At 43.3% G+C, this 19,949-nt stretch overlaps 1 protein-coding gene across 1 annotated transcript in view; it reads right to left on the minus strand.

The window, feature by feature from the left end:
- Window positions 1-9,132, minus strand: part of LOC109905563 (serine/threonine-protein kinase PAK 4) — a 35,638-nt gene extending 26,506 nt beyond the window's left edge. Inside the window, exon 1 of the mRNA XM_020502991.2 lies at window positions 8,982-9,132. The gene's annotated coding sequence lies outside the window, so the exon portion shown is untranslated. The remainder of the gene's footprint in view (window positions 1-8,981) is intronic.
- Window positions 9,133-19,949: the final 10,817 nt, after the last annotated feature.

The following is a 19,949-nucleotide window of genomic DNA, read 5'->3' on the forward strand; positions in this document are numbered from 1 at the left end:
TAACATTTATATATTAATAGTATCTTCTGATTACAAATATGTCTAATAATTTAACTAAATGCAATCTATTAGATTCCAAAATGTAAGTAGATATCTAACTGTCCGATAACACATTCTGATGGAATGGCTTGTGCATTGAGTGAATGTTGGAAAAAGTACTTGGTTCCTTTCTAAACCTAGCAATGTGAAAGCAAAGATGACTCAGAACACAAAATATTTTAAGTGAACTGTCAAAAGAGTTGAGTCCTCATTCAAAGGCAAGGGTAGCGTAGATACAAAGAACAGTTTTCTATATGTGAAAACACCCTAACAATACAGTGTGAATATGAATGGGGCTTGACATGTCAGATACTAACCAATCCAGAAGCTGGGTTCAAACAAAGCCCTTGCTGCCTTGACCAATCCATGCAGACTTCCAGGTCTGGCCGAGGAATGTGGAAAGGTCAATGATAAAGAATGGAATGTGAGCTTTAACTGGGATACAGGAGTCAGTGCTTTGATAGCCAACACTACATCTGAAATAATCTGTCTGGACTTCATTACAGTCAACGAGAAGGGCCTCCCTAAAATTGTTGTAAAAAATACAAGCCGTCACATAGGCCAAGAAAAAGAGAGAACTATATATAATGTCACAAATACTTATTTTCAATGATGGCCTAGGAACAGTGGGCTAACTGCCTTGTTCAGGGGCAGAACGACAGATTTTTACCTTGTCAGCTTGGGGATTCGATCTTGCAACCTTCCGGTCACTATTCCAACGCTCCTACCACTAGGCTACCTGCCCCCCATGAGATTAACTTCTAGCTTGCAACTCAATAGTCGTAATAATGGTTCTCCTTAGTTGAGCCTGCAGGGGTTTACAAGCCAGGACTTACATTGCATAACGACTCTGGGGCTATTCCAACATCTTGTCAAACTAAGCTAACAAGCATGTTTGAGATATCAAGCTATGCTGATTCAGTTGAGAAACAAAACAATTACATTTCAAATTAGGAGAGTTCATGTTAACTTGATTGACCAATTCAGTTAAAAGGTAGAGTCAGCAATTCACGAAGTAAACAGCCATATCGGGCTGACCTCTGCAACAACTAAGAGCAACAAGATTTGTATTTTTTTTTTTATGTAACTAGGCAGTGAGGCTAAACTTCTCTGCTGTTGTCTGGCTGCTATCACGTTGTAGCTTAGTGATGCATACCCATGCGCAGGTAATCCATAGCTGTGTTCGAATACTCATACAAACTTCTACAGATGCACAATAGAGAGCATCCTGTCGGGCTGTATCACCGCCTGGTACGGCAACTGCTCCGCCCACAACCGTAAGGCTCTCCAGAGGGTAGTGAGGTCTGCACAACGCATCACCGGGGGCAAACTACCTGCCCTCCAGGACACCTACACCACCCGATGTCACAGGAAGGCCATAAAGATCATCAAGGACAACAACCACCCGAGCCACTGCCTGTTCACCCCGCTATCATCCAGAAGGCGAGATCAGTACAGGTGCATCAAAGCACAAATTCATTGATTTAATTGAACTAATTATGACAAATGACAAATGTTAAGTAATAAAGTAATGCCTTTTTACAATAAGTTGTTACACATTGGCTGACAATTTGTAAGCTACGCTATCCTTACAAACCGCATAGCATTACAGCAGTATGTATCAGTATGTTAGCTAGTTACCTAACGTTAGTTGGCAACTAATACATCAAACTTGCCAGACAGCAGATAGTTAATATACTAACTACCCAACATTTATTGACATGATTATTTACATAACTCTGAGCTAAGTAGTATAGTCGTGTGATTCAATGGATCTCTCCTCCGATTTCAGAGCAGTCTCGCGTAGAATAACTCATGAATTTTACGAACGCTCAACACCCGTTGAATATGGCCGGTGTCAGTAAACGTTGGCAAAAAAAATAATTAAATTGTTGGTAGCAGCACAGTTAGTCACCAACTCTCTGGATAACATAAAAACAGCCTATACAGCTCTGCTAGGGTGAGTAAAATGGTCAGATTGGGTTGTTTTCTCATTTGAATCTGGAAGTAGCTAGCCAACGTTAGCCAGTTAGCTTGGGTGCTTGACTGCCGTTGAACACTTGGAAAAACCCTACTCCTCTGGCAGAGCATCCAGTGTGCTCTCTGACCACTCCCGAGAGCGAAAACACTCTGAATTTATGAACGGTCAATCTGACAACACTCTGGATTGACGAACGCCCAGGGAGAACTCTAGCACTCCAGATTGAATTTAGGAACACACCCGAAATCGTAACATGTTTAGCTAGTCATTTGTTATGCTAACAAGCTAGCAAAAAGTTGCATAGCAACAGCATCAACTTCCGGTAGACAGGCGAAGCGCTAGTACCCTCAACTGAAACGATACCATTAGTTTACAGTATACTAAAATGACCTAATCGTATATACTCATTAAGTATGTAGTATACAGTATGGTTATTCAAACACAGCTTATGTCACAGTATGCTATTGTGCTGCTGGGCCCAAGAACTAGTGGTCTTGGTCAGCCTCTAGAGCAGGGATGGGAAAATTCAGTCATTGGGGGCCTGATTTATGTCACTTTTGCACCAGCCCCAGCTAACACACCTGACTACAATAATCAACTAAATCAGGACCTTCAGTTTAGAATGCAATTAGCGTAATCAGCTGTGTTTGCTAGGGATGGGGGGAAAGTGTGACTCCACTCCGGCCCCTGAGGACTGGAGTGACCCATCCCTGCTCTAGAGCTCTCTCCATCTCTCCAGTGCAAACAGCAAACCACACAAAGCCTAGCAGCCCATGGAGGGCTGCACTTCAACATAGTAGGTCCACACATCACAAAGGACCTGGGAGAAATCACAGCAAACAGTACAGATGAAAAAATAAACCGTACTCGTCAACCCACAGTCTCCAATTTCAAAGAAGCTCTGTTTGGGGGAGAACATGGATGTACGAATCACATAGCTACAGCTTACACACTGTAATTGGCAAGTTAATGTTCCAGTGCTGAGCCCTGTAATTAGCCTATGATATGTTACCATCATCAAAACAAAAATGAAGTCATACTGTCAAGCACTTGTATGACCACATGTAAACAAAGTCAAAGTTGGCCCCCTGGGCTAATATCTAGCTTGTGCAGAGCAGCTTGGAAATGTTGGTGTGAAATACAAAAATAAATGTATGATATTAATATGAAAATGGCAGTCAAAGCTAAGTCTTTGCTCAGTCTGCACATTCAGTGCTCTTCTTTTCATGCATACAGTGGCAGGGCCTATTCACCGGCAGGAACAAAAACACTGCCTCATTCACTTAGAATATTCCAGGGTTATGCCTGCATAATGCAACAACAGCACCTTTTCTTCTGGTTTTGCACCCACAATTCATTATTCTATTCTCTCATTGTGCAACAGTTAAAGCAGAGGTGAAATGCGGCCAGCCCATTACCCACAATCCCCTGCCAAGCTGTGTACACAAGACCTTTCTATTGCCAGGGAAGCAGGTCCTGGCTTGATTGTGGACCTCTCCGATTGAAACGATTACACATTGCAAACAATTCACTGCACTGTGTGTAGCCTATAGTCTACTACACTGAGCCTATATTACAGTCAGGCTGACCTACACAGAGAGGGCTTTGTTTAAGAGACATAGATGACAAGAGATTCACGATGCCATCACGGTTACCCACAGAGTGACATCAGCCTTGTCTGAAAACAACGCTAGCCAGCTGCAATCACTGGTTAAAGGCAATGTAAAACTGAAATGCAGGAGAATGAGAATGTGAAGCCAGGGCTGAAGAGATGACCAGTCTACTTCACATATTCAGGACTACAGCATAATATCCTCTGGTCACTCTCCACTCAGTGAGACTAAGTTGCTCCGAAGACAGTGAGGTAGGACTCAGTGAAAGAGAAAGCGAGACAGGAATGTGCAAGCGAGGGAGAGAGAGAAGTGCTACTGATGAGAAAGTCCATTAGATTCTGTGTTTATAAAATTATAAATCAGAGAGATAAAGTGAGTTAAAGACTGAACGAGGGATAGACTCCATCTAGTTGAAAGTTGGAAAGTGAGGCGCCTCCCTGGGTCAAGGGCAGATGAAAGCATTTTCATAGACAAATAGTGAGGCATGCTGTGAAAATAGCAGTAGCTGTGCTAAAGCCCTTCAAATGAAAAGCTGACTCCACCTTTCGCCAGGGGCAGAGAGAGAGGGCCCCTAAAAAACATGAAATAGTGCCTTCAGAAGGTATTCAGACTCCTTGACTGTTTACACATTTTGTTAAAATTGATTAAATACATTTTCCCACTCAATCTACACACAACACCCCATAATGACAAAGCGAAAAACTTTTTTTCTCAAAAAATCTGAAAAACTTTATTTACATAAATATTCAGACCCTTTGCTATGAGACTTGATATTGAGCTCAGGTGCATCCTGTTTCCATTGATCCTCCTACAACTTGATTGGAATCAACCTGTGGTAAAGCACTGATAGACAGGTGTGTGCCTTCCAAAATCATGTCAATGTAAGGTCCCACAGTTGACAGTGCATGTCAGAGCAAAAAACAAGCCATGGGCTCGAAGGAATTGTCCGTAGAGTTCCGAGAGAGGATTGGGTTGAGGCACAGATCTGGAGAAGGATAACAAAACATTTCTGCAGTATTGTTGGAATCAAGAACAAAGTGTCAATTATTTTTAAATGGAAGAAGTTTGGAACCACCAAGACTCTTCCTAGAGCTGGCCACCCGGACAAACTGAGCAATCGGGGGAGAAGGGCCTTGGTCAGGGAGCTGACCAAGAACAGAGTGGTCCCTGACAGTGCTCTTGAGGTCCACTGTGGAGATGGTTGTCCTTCTGGAAGGTTCTTCCATCTCTGCAGCACTCCACCAATCAGGCCTTTATGGTAGAGTGGCCAAGCGGAAGCTACTCCTCAGTAAAAAGCAAATGAAGCCCGCTTTGAGTTTGCCAAAAGGCACCTAAAGGACCCTCAGACCATGAGAAACAAGATTCTCTGGTCTGATGAAACCAAGATTGAACTCTTTGGCCTGAATGCCAAGCATCACATCTGGAAGAAACCCTTGCGCCATCCATACAGTGAAGCATGGGTTGCAGCATCATGCTGTGGGGATGTTTTTCAGCAGCAGTGACCGGGAGACTAGTCAGGCTCGAGGGAAAGTTGAACAGAGCAAAGTAGAGAGAGGTCCTTGATGAAAACCTGCTCCAGAGTGCTCAGGTCCTCAGACTGGGGCAAAGGTTGCCCTTCCAACAGGACAACGACCCTAAGCACACAGCCAAGACAATGCAAAAGTGGCTTCAGGACAAGTCTCAATGTCCTTGAGTTTCCCAGCCAGAGCCTGGACTTGAACCTGATCGAACATATCTGGAGAGACCTGAAAAGAGCTGTGTAGCGACACTACCCAGCCATCCTTACAGAGCTTGAGAGGATCTAGAGAGAATCTGCAGAGAAGAATGGGAGTAACTCCCCAAGTACAGGTGTGCCAAGCTTGTAGAGTCATACCCAAGAAGAGTAGAGGCTGCAATCACTGCCAAAGGTGCTTCAAAGTACTGAGTAAAGGGTCTGAATGCTTATGATATTTCAGTTACATTTTTAAAAATGTAAAAAAATCTGTTTTTGCTTTGGCATTATGGGGTACTGTGTGTAGATTGATGAGGAAAAAATAATTTTAGAATAAGGCTGTAATGTAAGAAAATGTGAAAAAAGACAAGGGGTCTGAATACTTTTCGAATGCACTGTAAGTAGGCCTACAGGGTCTGGATTAGCGAGTAGGGGGAGAGAAAAAAAACACCACATTATCAGCTAGCCTACATTACTTTAGTGGCTAAAATGATGAGAAGATGTCACACAATGGCCATTAACATCTGAACATACACTGGAAGTCTGGTTTTGGGCCTAGTCTATGCCCTACATGTTCAGGTTTAACTCATCCACACGTTCGTAAGTGGTCTACAAACGTGACCAATGAAAGCATGTAAGTCATCCTCTATAAATCAGCACTAGAGGCAACTGATGCCTCCTATTTCTCTGTCTGATTTATTCAGCTGTGTTTTTCTCCCTATATGGAGGCAACCGTAGGGCTCAGATCAAAAGAACGACAACATGCCGCCCGTGATCATGTGAACTCAGTGTGGCTGCAGCCTCTGATCTAGGGTGTCTCCACTACAACCCCACGCTGCTGCACCACTCCGCTCTCTACTAAAAGGGGATTTATGCAGGCAGAAAAAAGGGAAATGAGAGACGGGGCTAATTGAAGCCTCCTGTTCGAGAGTTACAATTATAAGCCTAACTATCGGTGACCTGAATGGTCTGGACATGGAGTTCTCTGAATAACCACCAAAAAAATACATCTGAGAGCACAGAGCAGTAATAAAACAGCTTTTCTACTGACCACCAGCGAAAGCATAGGCCAGGCATCCTAGAATTTGCTTCCTATTTTATTCGCTTCCTTGCCAAACTCTCAGAATTCATGGGGCAAAATTAGCCTATGCCACACAAAAATGCTTATCAGAAACGTGTTGGTTCTGATAAATAGCCACCTATCACAGCGGTTGTCGGTGAACAAACTAAAACAGCCAGTCTGTTTCTGGGCAGTGTGTAGATACCCTGTCAATGTCCTAACAGCACAAAACTGAAGAGCTTAATAATTTGACACAGTCTAGGTGGTGGAGCACACTAGTCATGACTATTCCAAAACCCCTTACAGCTTATCACTGTGTCTGTTGATCTCGAACACCCATCCCTAACAAACAGAGATGGCTTGGTGCTACAGATTGAGTTCTTGGGGGTGACTGGGTGTAGTGTAGGTCTTTGAGTGGGTAGAGTGCAGGGGTTCCGTCTGTGTGACCCTCAGCAGTACTCAGACATGCCAGGAATGTGTGGAGTGCCCAGCACTGATTGCACAACCCTGCTTACTTGCACCCTGTCACACCAGCACTATACACTTATCAGCTGCTAAGTCTCTAAAAGTAAGGATGGAAAAAATAGAGGGGAGGTGTGTCTCCTTCAACTTCTGCTATCAGAATACGAAGATCCCATTGAAAAGACTGGTATAGACTCAAAAAGGCACTAAGTGGTCTGATTGTGTTCAGATCCGGCTGACCATTTCAGGAGGTAGTCAGGGATGCATTGTGTGCATATTTCTCCTCAGTCTAGGCTTCCCGAAAGCGCATACTGTGGGCAACATCATCAGCACTCCTCCCACAAGTCTCCAGAAAACCTGTGTTTTGGGACTGAGAGGCACCTTTTCATTGTAATATGTGAGGAATGTGTATGCTGGCATCATAAATGCTACCCAGGCAGCTATTATTTAGAAGGGAAAAAAAGGTGTTTGGCAAGAGTTATGCTAACCGGTTTGCAATCCCTTTAGCGTTGCTTGCTAGCTAGCTACAAAGGTTAGCTAATGCCATCAGTTGTTATGTTATCATATTTAGCCTATTCCACCATTTGTAGAATGCATACTGGCATTTGAATATAAACTCAGAAAAAAAATTAAAGTCCCCTTTTCAGGACCCTGTCTTTCAAAGATAATTCAGAAAAATCCAAATAACTTCACAGATCTTCATTGTAAAGGGTTTAAACACTGTTTCCCATGCTTGTTCAATGAACCATAAACAATTAATGAACATGCACCTGTGGAACGGTCGTTATGACACTAACAGCTTACAGACGGTAGGCAATTAAGGTCAGTTATGAAAACTTAGGACACTAAAGAGGCCTTTCTACATACTCTGAAAAACAGCAAAAGAAAGATGCCCAGGGTCCCTGCTCATCTGTGTGAACATGCCTTAGGCATGCTGCACGGAGGCATGAGGACTGCAGATGTGGCCAGGGTAATAAATTGCAATGTCCGTACTGTGAGACGCCTAAGACAGTGCTACAGGGTGGACAACTGATCGTCCTCGCAGTGGCAGACCACATAACAACCCCTGCACAGGCTCGGTACAGGGCTAGAGTACAGGATTTCATAGATCAGATTAATAATTAGGTGAGTGCTTACATTTGTCCTATGTCACATGTACAAATGTGTATTGTGTGTGAATTAGACATTTGTTTTGCATATCCCACTGAGACACCGTCTGGGTATGGGGTCACGGCCAGGGAACAGCCATTATTGATGGCGACCCTGGAGCAATGAAGGTTAAGTGCCTTGCTCAAGGGCACAGACAGATTGTTCACCTAGTCGGCTCGGGAACTCGAACCCCTAGGCTACCTGCAGACCTGTTCTTCTTACAAGACATTAAATAAGGCCATAATACAAGGCTTGAATTCTTCAGTAGAGGAAATAGTTAGAATAGACTGCATCTAACAAAGGTTAGAACCTCAAATCTCGACTTTCCAAAAGTAATTGCTCCTCCTAGTCCTACTACACTAACGTTACAGCAGAGACAACGCACATCACTTAGCTCCCCTAGACTTTAGGGCGTGTTTGAATCGTTAGAGGTAGCTAACAAAATCATTGTTTCTCAGCATTACAGCTATAGTACTTTGAGGTGCAAGGTTTCTAGCTATAGCAGTGGATTACTAACTAACTTTAACCAAGGTAATGTTAGTTTACCAGTTGGATATGTCAGCTCACTAAACTAGCTTAGAGGTTGTTATTGGCTGCTAGCTAGTTATAGTAGCTGTACATTTTTACAATAAGAGTAACCTAACGTTATAGTAGCTGTATATTTTTACAATAAGAGTAGCCTAACGTTAGCTCTTGTGACTCATTTCACTGAGTTAGCTGGGTTTCCCGATCCATCATCAATTACTTTATTAAATAAAGGTACTCTTATTCTAGAAAAGTCCGTTTTTTGTTCACTAGCCAAACTATCCAAACAATTTCACTTTAGCTCGCCACTTGTTAGCTAGTAGTAATGGTAGCAACCAGCTAGCTAGCTTAACTTAGTTTGGGCTGGCTAGCTAAGATAGATAGCTAGCCAACAGTAGGCGCAGCTGAATGAATGAAATAAATTATTAGAGTCATAATTACCTTAAATTTCCTTCGTGCACCGCTTAAATTACGATAGTTTATTGATTTGCTTAATAAAAGAAGCTGTCCAAAATTCAGTAGCATTAGACGATGTCTCACTTTCTTGTCGCCATGTTGAGGCTGCTGGTGGTAACACTACATCCGGGGAACTGCTACGACTACAAGCTCGAGCTCCGTAGCAACCAAAACAATCATACTGATTGATTGAATTATTGATATATTTGATTTGACTGATATGACATCAGGAACCGTTCACTATTAACTTTGCCAAAATCACAGTTGGTTTAACACTAAAAGGAGGGTAATGACTAGGGAGTTCAGCATGGTTGCCCCAGAGCCATTTATGTATCTAAATATACAGCTCTGGGTAACCCCATAAATTCAACTCTATGGGCAAACCATGATCAATCGAGAATTACCAATGAACATGCTTTTTTGTCCAGGGTATGCTACAAACCTCAATATAATGCCCTGGGTATGTTACATCTCAACATAATGGAAGGTGAGCCCTTTAACTCCCCCTCACGGTCCCCTTACCAAAATACAAAGAGCCTACCTGTCATGTGCTTTTAGTGTCACCATAGCAACATACCACCTCCAATAAACTGAAAGAGCATCAGCACCACAAAAGGATGATGGTATTAAAATATATCTACATGGGTTAAAAAAAAAAGTTAAAGGCTCATTGGCATCAAATATTTGAGAGAACAAAGAGAGAGACCGAGGGAGGGAGGGACAGTAATGGAGAGTGTTGACAGCTGGGGGGTCTTTCCATCTAATCAATGTGTTATTGTCATTGGAATTTCATAGTTCCTATAATTGTACATTATTTTAATCACTCAGACTATTTTATAAGAATTTGTAAGATTCCTATTTGCATAAAATAGACAGAGACCAGTCTTATCAAAATGAGATAATAGTATTTATTCTCGGAGTGCGCTGCCATGAAACCACGAACAACAGTTTATATACAAAATATGACGTCATAGGTTATAAAATGTCCTTCCCTCTATCGACCAGGACAGAGCAGTTCAAATGTTTATTCCAACCCACTAGCTCGCTCACTCCAGACACAAACTTATCTAGATTAACTTCTGGAATCTTCACCTTCATCCATCACTATTTAGAAGACAGTTCCAGATAATGGAAAACCCAGGAAAACACTCTCTGCCTTATCTAAACATCCCAGAGCTAAGTTGAGTCGCTTCAACCATAGGTTAACGACCCTTTTTGCTTACTTAAAAACCCACAATTCCAGTCCTCTCCAACCTGGCTAGAATGGTATTTATTTTATTTAATTAGCCCCTGTTTCATGCTCCACAATCCCTCCCTTATGAATTAATATTATTAATCAGATATAATAAAACAGAATATAAGTTTCATTAGTTATAGTTCTATTTAAAATGTAGATATTGTTTAGTCATTATTCATAAAAATTCCTAACAGTTATTGGGCACATTGCAATACAGACTGACCATGCACACTCAATCGACATTATGGGATGTTATAGTGAGTGTTGATGGAAAGAGTGAATGTGTTGAGCTCTTCTTCACACCTTGGCACACCTGCTGACATGATGCCCATGGATGCACCAGGTGGTCTGATCAAACAGCGATCTGGCGTGGGAATCTTCCTCCAGGCCATGGAAGAAGGGAAGGTCCAGATGGCCCACTTCATCCTAGCTGCACTGGGTGAGGCTGCGGTAAATGCCACCATAGAGGGACATCAGGGGTTGGCGACAGGCCCCAATGATGTGTGCCGCAAAACTCCCACGGACCGCAGATAACACCCATTTCCTGAGCCTGCTACTTGCTAGGGGGCGGAGGTGGAACTTAGAGACAACAAAGGTCGCACCGCCCTCAGCCTGGCCAGCGAATGCGGTCATTTGGATACTGTCCACCTCCTGGTCCTGCATGGGGCACACCCAGGCAGCTCAGACAACCAGATGAGGACGCCTCTCGCCTATGCTGCCCGCTGTTGCCACAGTGCCGTGGTCAAGTTCCTAGTGAAAGATCTGAAGAGCAGGGGGAGGATGGGATGGGGGAGAAGGCTATGGGGGAAGAGACATGGCTGCTGGGAGAGGAAGAGGAATATGATGGTCACTCACTGAAGGATCTCCATGGAGGGGTAGAGGGGGTCCAGAAGAGCCAGGAGAACCCTCAGAGGATGGACCCTCAGCAGTTGGAGCACAGGGTGGGCAGAGAAAGTTTGTTGTCTCTACGTTCCACCTCCGTTCCACCTCCGCCCCCTTATGGAGACTGCAGATGTTGAAGGGTCAGGTAGTGGCTCTTTCTAGTCCAGACTGAGCGCTCCACCAAAAGACATGGGTTACCTTCTCTGTGAGAACATTGTGGTTCACCTGCTCCTGGTTGACAATGTGATTTGCAACCCCTATTCCCTGGGCGAGGAGCCTGGGGATAGGTGTGTTAGTGGAATGAGCCGTGGCCACTGCTCCACTTGTTCAGCTATGTCCCCACTCCTCCTCCAGCCACTGACTGACCAGGTCATCCAGAACTCTCTGCTGGGAAATGCCCAGGAGTAGGTGAATCTCTAGCTGGCTGAAGAAAGGACACATTCACCTATTGACCAGCCTCCCACAGAGGTCAACTCCACCAAACCCCCTGGTAGCTGCTGGAAATGGATGACACCCAGACGATTGCTGCTGAGCACTGCTGGGCCTGGACTTCACATCCCTCTGACTGACACCTCTCCAGAGCCACACTCAGAAAACTACAATCCTCTACAAGATGTGTCTTCCTCCACCACCTCAGTCTTGGAGTCCCACTACACATGTATCTGTTGTTGTTGTCTTAGCTGATTAGCTGTTGTTGTCTTACCCGTTGTTGTCTTAGCTAATCAACACCTGTGATTGCTTTATGCCTCGCTTAATGTCTCTCTCAAATGTCAATATGCCTTGTATACTGTTGTTTTGGATCGTTATCATTGTTTTAGCTTACTGCGGAGCCCCTAGTCCCACTCAACATGCCTCAGACACCTCCTTTGTCCCATCTCCCACACATGTGGTGACCTCACCCAGCATAACTAGTGCATCCATGCTACCTCTCTCATCATCACTCAGTGCCTTGGTTTACCTCCACTGTACCCGCACCCCACCATACCCCTATCTGTACATTATGCCCTGAATCTATTCTACCACTCCCAGAAATCTGCTCCTTTTATTCTCTGTCCCCAACGCACCAGACGACCAGCCGTACCCTCATCCTACTCCGCCTCTGTTCCTCGGGTGATTCGGAGGTTAACCCAGGCCCTGCGTGTCCCCAGGCACTCTCATTTGATGACGTCTGCAACCGGAAAAGCCTTGGTTTCATGCATGTTAATTAACATCAGAAGCCTCCTACCTAAGTTTGTTAGCACACTCCGCCAACCCTGATGTCCTTGCCGTGTCTGAATCCTGGTTTGGGAAGGCCACCAAAAATTCAGAGATTTCCACACCCAACTACAACATTTTCCGTCAAGATAGAACTGCCAAAGCGGGAGGAGTTGCAATCTACTCCGGAGATAGCCTGAAAAATTCTGCCATACTTTCCAGGTCTATGCCCAAACAGTTCGAGCTTCTAATTTAAAAAAATGTATCTCTCCAGAAATAAGTCTCTCTCTGTTGCGGCCTGTTATAGACCCCCCATCTATCTTCCGAGTTCGTTCTGTTAGGTGACCTAAACTGGGATATGCTTAACACCCTGGCAGTCCTAAAATCTAAGATAGTTGCCCTCAATCTCACACAAATTATCAAGGAACACACTTTTGTACAACCCTAAATCCATAAACATGGGCACCCTCATAGATATTATCCTGACCAACTTGCCGTCCAAATACACCTCTGTTGTTTTCAATCGGGATCTCAGCAATCACTGCCTCATTGCCTGCATCCGCTATGGGTCCGCGGTCAAACAACCACCCCTCATCACTGTCAAACGCTCCCTAAAACACTTCTGTGAGCATGCCTTTCGAATCGACTTGGCCCAGGTATCCTGGAAGGATATTGACCTCATTCTTTCAAAGTAATTTCCTCACCATCTTAAATAAGCATGCCCCTTTCAAAAAATGTAGAACTAAGAACACATATAGCCCTTGGTTCACTCCAGACCCGACTGCCCTCGACCAGCACAAAAAAATCCTGTGGCGGACTGCAATAGCATTGAATAGTCACCGTGATATGCAACTGTTCAGGGAAGTCAGGAACCAATACACGCAGTCAGTCAGGAAAGCAAAGGCTAGCTTTTCCAGACAGAAATTTGAATCCTGTAGCTCTAACTCCAAAAAGTTTTGGGACACTGTAATGTCCATGGAGAATAATAGCACCTCCTCCCAGCTGCCCACTGCACTGAAGCTAGGTAACACTGTCACAATAAATCCACGATAATCGAGAATTCCAATAAGCATTTCTCTATGACTGGCCATGCTTTCCTCCTGGCTACCCCAACCCCGGCCAACAGCTCCACACCCCCCACAGCTACTTGCCCAAGCTTCCTCAGCTTCACCCAAATCCATACAGCAGATGTTCTGAAAGAGCTGCAAAACCTGGACCCGTACAAATCAGATGGGCTAGAGAATCTGGACCCTCTCTTTCTAAAATGATCCACTGCCATTGTTGCAACCCCTATTACCAGTCTGTTCAACCTCTCTTTCGAATCGTCCGAGATCCCTAAAGATTGGAAAACTGCCACGGTCATCCCCCTCTTCAAAGAGTGGGACACTCTAGACCTAAACTGTTATAGACCTATATCCATCCTGCCCTGCCTTTCTATAGTCTTGGAAAGCCAAGTTAATAAACAGATCACTGACCATTTTGAATCCCACCGTACCTTCTCAGCTGTGCAATCCGGTTTCTGAGCTGGTCACGGGTGCACCTCAGCCACGCTCAAGGTACTAAACGATATCATAACCGCCATCGATAAAAGACAGTACTGTGCAGCTGTCTTCATCGACCTGGCCAAGACTTTCGACTCTGTCAATCACCTCATTCTAATCGGCAGACTCAACAGCCTTGGTTTCTCAAATGACTGCCTCGCCTGGTTCACCAACTACTTCTCAGATAGAGTTCAGTGTGTCAAATTGGAGGGCCTATTGTCCGGACCTCTGGCAGACTCTATGGGGGTACCACATGGTTCAATTCTCGGGCCGACACTTTTCTCTGTATATATCAATGATGTCAATCTTGCTGCGGGTGATTCCCTGATCCTCCTCTACGCAGAAGACACCATTCTGTATACATCTGGCCCTTCTTTGGACACTGTGTTAACTAATCTCTAAACAAGCTTCAATGCCATACAACACTCCTTCCGTGGCCTCCAACTGCTTTTGAATGCTAGTAAAACCAAATGCATGCTTTTCAACCGATCGCTGCCCGCACCCGCCCGACCAGCATCACTACTCTGGACGGTTCTGACCAAGAATATGTGGACAACTACAAATACCTAGGTGTCTGGATAGACTGTAAACTCTCCTTCCAGACTCATATTAAACATCTCCAATCCAAAATTAAATCTAGAATCGGCTTCCTATTACGCAACAAACCCTCCTTCACTCACGCTGCCAAACTTACCCTAGTAAAACTGACTATCCTACCGATCCTCGACTTCGGTGATGTCATTTACAAAATAGCTTCCAATAACCTACTCAGCAAACTGGATGCAGTCTATCACAGTGCCATCCGTTTTGTCACCAAAGCCCCATATACCACCCACCACTGCAACCTGTATGCTCTAGTCGGCTGGCCCTCGCTACATATTAGTCGCCAGACCCACTGGCTCCAGGTCATCTATAAGTCTATGCTAGGTTAATCTCCACCTTATCTCAGCTCACTGGTCACGATAACAACACCCACCCTTAGCATGCACTCCAGCAGATATATCTCACTGGTCATCCCCAAAGCCAACATCTATTTTGCCGCCTTTCCTTCCAGTTCTCTGCTGCCAATGACTGGACCGAATTGCAAAAATCACTGAAGCTGGAGACTTGCATTTTCCTCACTAATTTTAAACATCAGCTATCAGAGCAGCTAACCGATCGCTGCAGCTGTACATAGCCCATCCAATCTACCTACCTCATCCCCATATTGTTTTGATTTACTTTTCTGCTCTTTTGCACACCAGTATTTCTACTTGCACATCCTCATCTGCTCATCTATCACTCAAGTGTTAATTTGCTCAATTGTAATTACTTCACTACTATGGCCTATTTATTGCCTTAGCTCCTCGCGCCATTTGCACACACTGTATATAGACGTTCTTTTTTTCTATTGTGTTATTGACTGTACGCTTGTTTATTCCATGTGTAACTCTGTGTTGTTGTTTGTGTCGCACTGCTTTGCTTTATCTTGGCCAGGTCTCAGTTGTAAATGAGAACTTGTTCTCAACTAGCCTACCTGGTTAAATAAAGGTGAAATAATATATATTTTTTAAACATCTGCAGCCACCGTGCTCCAAAACTGGTGGTTTCTAGAGGAGGGATATGTTGGGAGTAGGATGACAGATGGTTCTCTACAAACAGGGTATGGGAGACCTAACAGGGTCAAACGATGCAGGCTGCCTAATGAAATAGAGACAGCAGACAAAGTGTCACCGCTACAATCACTCAGGATCTAGGTCTGGGTGTAATGTGTTCCGAGGACTCCTCCGCCACATATCCCGGAGTTGAACTACCAAAGGGAAGGGTCTGACACTGATCTGGAAGAGACGGTTTCTGAGGAATACACTTAGTCTCAGACTAGCTGACAACAAAACACTCTAAGAGATTTTGGAATGCCAACAAGATAATGTGAGTTGTGTTCCTATAATATCTAGTTTTGTACTTTACAGAATGTTAGAATTATTCAAACTAGCAAGCAAATATTGATTGCTGAAAATGAGCAAATAGTCGGTCGGAAGTTTACATACACCTTAGCCAAATACATTTAAACTCAGTTTTTCACAATTCCTGACATTTAATCCAAGTACAAATTCCCTGTTTTAGGTCAGTTAGGATCAACACTTTATTTTAAGAATGTGAAATGTCAGAATAATAGTAGAGAGAATGATTTATTTCAGCTTTTATTTCTTTCATCACATTCCCAGTGGGTCAGAAGTTTACATACACTCAATTAGTTTTTGGTAGCATTGCCTTTAAATGGTTTAACTTGGGGTAAACGTTTCATGCAGCCTTCCACAAGCTTCCCACAATAAGTTGGGTGAATTTTGGCCCATTCCTCTTGACAGAGCTGGTGTAACTGAGTCAGGTTTTTAGGCCTCCTTGCTCACACATGCTTTTTTCAGTATAGATATATTTTTCTTACATCAGACCAGAGGACATTTCTCCAAAAAGTACGCTCTTTGTCCCCATGTGCCGTTGCAAACCGTAGTCTGGCTTTTTTATGGCGGTTTTGGAGCACTGGCTTCTTCCTTGCTGAGCGGCCTTTAAGGTTATGTTGATATAGGACTCGTTTTACTGTGGATATAGATACTTTTGTACCCGTTTCCTCCAGGACCTTCACAATGTCCTTTGCTGTTGATCTGGAAATTGATTTACACTTTTCACACCAAGGTACGTTAATCTCTAGGAGACAGAATGCGCCTCCTTCCTGAGCGGTATGACGGCTGCGCGGTCCCATGGCGTTTATACTTACGTACTATTGTTTGTACAGATGAACGTGGTACCTTCAGGCGTTTAGAAATTGCTCCCAAGGATGAACCAGACTTGTGGAGGTCTGCAATTTATTTTCTGAAGTCTTAGCTGATTTATTTTGATTTTCCCATGATGTCAAGCAAAGAGGCACTGAGTTTGAAGGTAGGCCTTGAAATACATCCACAGCTACACCTCCAATTGACTCAAATGATGTCATTTAGCCTATCAGAAGCTTCTAAAGCCATGACATCATTTTCTGGAATTTTCCAAGCTGTTTAAAGGCACATTTAGTGTTTGTAAACTTCTGACCCACTGGAATTGTGATACAGTGAATTATAAGTGAAATAATCTGTCTGTAAACAATTGTTGGAAAAATTACTTGTGTCATGCACAACGTAGATGTCCTAACCAACTTGCCAAAACTATAGTTTGTTAACAAGAAATTTGTTGTGGTTGAAAATGTAGTTTTAATGACTCCAACCTATGTAAACTTCCGAATTCAACTGTATACAATGTTACTTGTGTGCTTCCGTTACGTCAAAATACAATATTAATGTCCAATTGCAACTGGATGTATTAGTATATAATTATTTTTGGAAGGTCACCAAGGACAACAGATACTGTGGTTATAGATAGGAACAGAAGACTGGCATATGATAGTTCACGTACTTTTTATATAACAATGACCCCTAGTGGTGAAATAGGTATCTTCTCCCTCATTTATATTGTTTTGAACGGGAAATGGTTGCAAATTATGACTTCACACATTTTCTAAACTGTAATGAAATATTAATCATTTACAGTGTTCTATTAGAGCACAACAAATGCAATTCTGTGTATTATTATTTTGATGGTGTTCTTCTATTAATTGATAACAAAATGATAGATAAAGACAATTCTACCTTTCTAATGACTTGAATTTACGGAATTTCCATTGGTCCAACAGTCTTGAATCCGGAGTGGATATTGTTATCAAGAGAATTCCCCAAAACCAAACAAAGAACATTAAGGAAATGATACCATTTATTGTGGAAATTAAACAATAGCAGCTATGGAGACGGGGAACATGTCCAATCTTGTTTGCAGTGGATGTAATGAGAGAACATTAGGGCACAGTGCTACCATGGCATTGTAGAGCACCAATGTCATTTTCAAATCCGCGCTGTAGTGTACTGTTTAATATCAAGTACAGCAGTGTGGTTAATATTGATATCCCTACCCAGAAGGCAGAACTCCAATAGAGCTGATCCTGATTGCAGGAAGCTGAGGGGGCATGTCTGGAGACAGCCTTGTAGGAGTCAGATCCAGTCTGATCCAGCTCAGATAGAGGTAAGAAGGGAACTGAGGCACCTGTCATCTTCTTTCATGATTGTCCGCACCTTCCCAGTTCCCACCTTGCTTATTCAAAAGTTTGGTAAAATAAAGTTGTCAATTTAAAGGTTTTTATAGGAGCAATCACATTACAGCTGCTGAAAAAGCATGACATGCTGAGTCATACATGGGTCTCGCCTCGGAGAGAGGAGATGGAAGCAAAGGCAGCTTGGGAGAAGGAACGGGTCCTGACAACTTCCTCTGCAATTTAATTATTGAATGAAGTGTTGCAGCTCTCTCCCGCTTCACTCATATGCCCCTGAGACATAGGGAGAGAGTATAGCGAGGTACAGCGACTGTTCAATTGTAACAATAATTGTCAATCACAGCTACTGTTGTGATGTTTGATAGCAGTGGGATCGTAGTATTCTGTTTACTTCTCTTGGCAATATACCAAACTGAGGTTTGATTAAACAAAGAAAGATATACACACATTGAGGAAAATTGGACATCAAGATGAGTTTACAAACACCAGGGGCCCTTAGAGGAAAATTGCACTCTTTCATCAATATTGTGAACAATGAAGCATGTAGGATCATAGGAGACACTTGCCTCATTAAAATACAGAGGCAGATGTAGTGTGCCAATTCCTGTGCCTGTTCTCCATGGAACAGTAACAAAAGGACTCTTTTTTTTCCCCCTCCACCTTTATTTAACCAGGTAGGCTAGTTGAGAACAAGTTCTCATTTACAACTGCGACCTGGCCAAGATAAAGCATAGCAGTATGAACAGACAACACAGAGTTACACATGGAGTAAACAATTAACAAGTCAATAACACAGTAGGGGGAAAAAAGTCTATATATATTGTGTGCAAAAGGCATGAGGAGGTAGGCGAATAATTACAATTTAGCAGATTAACACTGGAGTGATAAATGATCAGATGGTCATGTACAGGTAGAGATACTGGTGTGCAAAAGAGCAGAAAAGTAAATAAATATAAACAGTATGGGGATGAGGTAGGTAATTTGGGTGGGCTATTTACCGATGGACTATGTACAGCTGCAGCGATCGGTTAGCTGCTCAGATAGCTGATGTTTGAAGTTGGTGAGGGAGATAAAAGTCTCCAACTTCAGCGATTTTTGCAATTCGTTCCAGTCACAGGCAGCAGAGAACTGGAAGGAAAGGCGGCCAAATGAGGTGTTGGCTTTAGGGTTGATCAGTGAGATACATCTGCTGGAGCGCGTGCTACGGGTGGGTGTTGCCATCATGACCAGTGAACTGAGATAAGCAGAGCTTTACCTAGCATGGACTTGTAGATGTGAGTAGAGTATTGGAAGCTATTTTGTAGATGATATCGCCGAAGTCGAGGATCGGTAGGATAGTCAGTTTCACTAGGGATCTGCCCGATTCTAAATGACTGTCGTTTGAGAATATCATATTACACACAGATAATCATGAAATTCAAACATACATTGTGAATGTTTATTATGTACTTACAAACTAAATGTCTATAATGAAAAAAAAAAAGTCAAAACTGTCACGTTGTTATACCACCTATTTAAATAGTACAATTGGGGTGTACAGTGCCACATAATAGAAAACAGATAATCTATAGGGGTTTGTTTCAGGTGACAATAGTTTCACTGTAGATTAACTATTTGTCTGGAGTTACGTGCTAAACTGTCTTTACATGTCTATCGTAACAGAGAGAATCTGAGTGGATGGGTTAACTGATTAAATGTCCCTCCCTCTGCATCCGAAAAGCTACCGGCAATCACAAGTGTTTCGGTTGTCAAACTAATTTGATTCCTCGATAGGCTAACCTGAATAGTTCAGCGGACTGCTGCAAAAATCCCAATATCCTTCTTCAAATAATGTCATGCTATCCCCTCTGTCGCGGTACACCATTGCTGCGTGTGCCGGTGTTCTCTCCAGGTGTCTGTCCTACAGCGGATGCAAAAAGTCTCAACCGTTGCGCGGGCTATCACCGCGGAGGATAGCCTACCGATCTCACGCAGTCATAACCTCGGCTGGC

Source organism: Oncorhynchus kisutch, linkage group LG15 (genome assembly GCF_002021735.2).
Source record: "Oncorhynchus kisutch isolate 150728-3 linkage group LG15, Okis_V2, whole genome shotgun sequence".
Taxonomy (NCBI): Eukaryota; Metazoa; Chordata; class Actinopteri; order Salmoniformes; family Salmonidae; genus Oncorhynchus; species Oncorhynchus kisutch.